The sequence below is a fragment of the Pteropus alecto genome, unplaced genomic scaffold (assembly GCF_000325575.1).
Source record: "Pteropus alecto unplaced genomic scaffold, ASM32557v1 scaffold30, whole genome shotgun sequence".
NCBI lineage: Eukaryota > Metazoa > Chordata > Mammalia > Chiroptera > Pteropodidae > Pteropus > Pteropus alecto.
The window spans coordinates 1,490,243-1,493,038 of record NW_006429782.1 but is presented as its reverse complement, the minus strand read 5'-3'; positions in this window follow the sequence as shown (position 1 = coordinate 1,493,038).

Genomic DNA, 2,796 nt, shown 5'->3' with positions numbered 1-2,796 from the left:
GTGGGTGCCCCCCACCCCCCTGTCGTAAGGTCTGTGTAGCATTTGCTCTAGAAATAGTCTTCCTGCAATAAAGAAGTGGATCCTATGGTTCCCACCGGTGCGACTTCTTTGGGTTTGGGGGTCAACGGGCCATCTGTAAAGGACGAGGAGATGAAGAATGGGGAGGTGAGGGATGGAGGTGAGGGGCAGGGTAAAACGTGGGGGCGAGACAGGGAGGGGCTGAGAGGTGGCCAGTGAGAGCCACGTGGGTGTGGGGTGGTGAGAGGTGGGGATGTGACATGTGGACAGGAGACAGATGAGGAGGTGAGAGAGGGCCACGAGGAAGGGAGGAGAGGCACGAGCAGTCTGGGTTTGTCCCGTCTCCTCGGGCCTCAGTTTCCCTATTCACTTCACACGTATTATCTGGGGGCACCTTCCCAGCCTGGCCTCTGTGAACTTGGGCCACTGCCCTGCGGGGCTCAGCAGAGGGGGTGTGTTGGGGGAGCTCACGGGACCCTCGCTCTGCTCACCCCAGTCCTGAGCAGAGAGGGACCTTCCTCCTCCCTGCTCCTGTCCCATGTGACTTCTCACCTGCCACTCCTCCCCGTCCACGCAGACTAGGCCAGGCAGGCATCTCAGTGGGAAGGGATAAGGCCTGGTTCCGGGATAAACTGGGAAGAAGATGAGACACCATCCATTTACTTCTTCGTTCGTTCATTCATTCATTCAGGATCTAATAGATACCAACTGTGTGCCTGGCCTTCCCTGGATGTTGGACACACAGCAAACCCGACTCAAACTCCAAGGTCTCTGGCCTCTCGGAGCACGTAACCTACCGGTGGGGAGGACGCCCCCCTCCCAAACACACACAAAGAGCTGAATCAGATCGTTTTGGATTCGTGCTGGGGACAAGGGCAACCTGGACCACAAAAGTGACGTGGTGGCAGGAGTTGGGTGGTTAGGAAGCCTGAGCTGACTGAGGAGGTGACATTGAACCGACATGGCAAGGCGGAGTAAAGGCCAGCCCTAAGAGAGTGAGCTGGGATGGAACACCGGGTCGGGGGGGGAACAGCGTGTGCAAAGGCCCTGAGGCAGGGACCGACGAAGGCCGGGAGAGGAATGAGGGGACGTTGCGGCGAAGGGGATCAGAGAGGTGGGCAGGAGCGAAACGGGGCCTGGGGGGCTGCGGGGAGAGTCTGGACTTCTATGACAAGGACACCGACCAGAGCGTCATGAAACCTCGTAGCCCCCATAAGAGATCTCACAGGCCCTGCTGGACCCCGCACTTACTGCAGCCAGCCGAAGGGCTTAGGCAGGCACTATGAGCCCATGTTACATGGGGAGGAACCCACAGGCCTTAGTTTCCCCATCTGCTAGAAGGCTCGTGGCTGAGTTTTACAAACATATAAGCAGGGGCAGGGCTAGGGCAAGGAGAGTGAACCTGTCACGTCAGGAGCAAAACCTAAGGTGGGGGGCAGAACACTCAGCTATCAAAAAACACATCGTAATGCACTGTTTAATGCAAAGGAAACCACGATGAACAAGATATCAATCTTTTAAATAAAGACAGGATCTGACGCACCGGGGCTGGGGAGAGGCGAGGGAAGCGGTTTGCAGGAGTACAGAATCACATCTTGTGTTTCTTGAAAATTTGGGTATTTTGCTCATCCTGGATTATTTCTGCATTTAATTTGCAATTTTCAAATCTATCATTAGCGAAAAATATCATTAGTATTTATAGTATTTATCTCGATGGCCAGCCCTCCCTAATTACCTGCCTCCTACCCCGCCGCAGGGTTTGGATCTGAGAAAAGCGCCCACTTGTCCCACTCCAGTCTGTGAAGGGTGAGCAGCAGCTTCACTCAGCTCCTGCAGGAATCCTTGACCTTCTGATTTTTCAGGGTGCCTGGAAGTCTGGCTTTCTCCCTTTGAAACATCCCAATCTTTAAATGTTGGCAATGTTAGAATCTTCAAAGGATGCGTGGGGCCACCAGTTTGAGATCCTTGTTCAGACAGTAAGTCTAGGGGTGGGGACACTCTTTTGGGACCGTTGTTCCGACAGTAATTCCTCTGGGGGAACGCGAGCTGGGGAGTGAGATGCCCGCCCCAGGCGCCTGGTTCTCTCTGTGCGCTGCAGGGGATGAGCAGGGAGGTTCCCGCGGCGACGACAGGGGCCCTAGGGTGCTCGGCTGGGAGGCCGGCAGCTCAGATCACAGAGCCTCAGCGTTGCACGAAGCCCTTCAAGTCCAGAGTGGAGCGGCTGAATCCTCCCGCGTAAGAAACGCTTCCCTCCGTGAGCGCCGGATGCTTCTGGGGACACACTAAATAAGACATCACCAGGGGAGCCTGTTAAAAATGTGCATTCCAGGGGTCCAGTTCCCGGCGGGATTCCGGATCATTCTATGTGGGTGCGGGCGCAGGAACCTGCTTCGTAAGATTCAGGCCTAGGAGTTAGGAAATCATGAGACAGGCTTGGGCGAACGACCTCGGATTTATCCTCCGTGAGACTCGGTTTCCGCCTTTGTAAAGTGGGCATTACATCACTTCTCCTCTAAGTCCTCAGCGAGAGGGAGCAGTTAGGATCGTCCTGCATTGCGAGTCACGCGACCGACTAGCGGGGGACGGTTTTCCTGCCGCAAGGGAGCCCCCGCAGCGAGGACTCGGGATTCGAACTCGAGAAAAGCCTCGCGCCTCCTTGACGTCACCAAGTCGCCTCCGAAAGTCCGCTGGTCGCCCCGCGGCGGAGTCCCCCGCACCTTTCTCTTCTCATATTAGCATAGCCCCGCCTCCCGCGCCTTCCCCGCGCGCGGGTGGCCA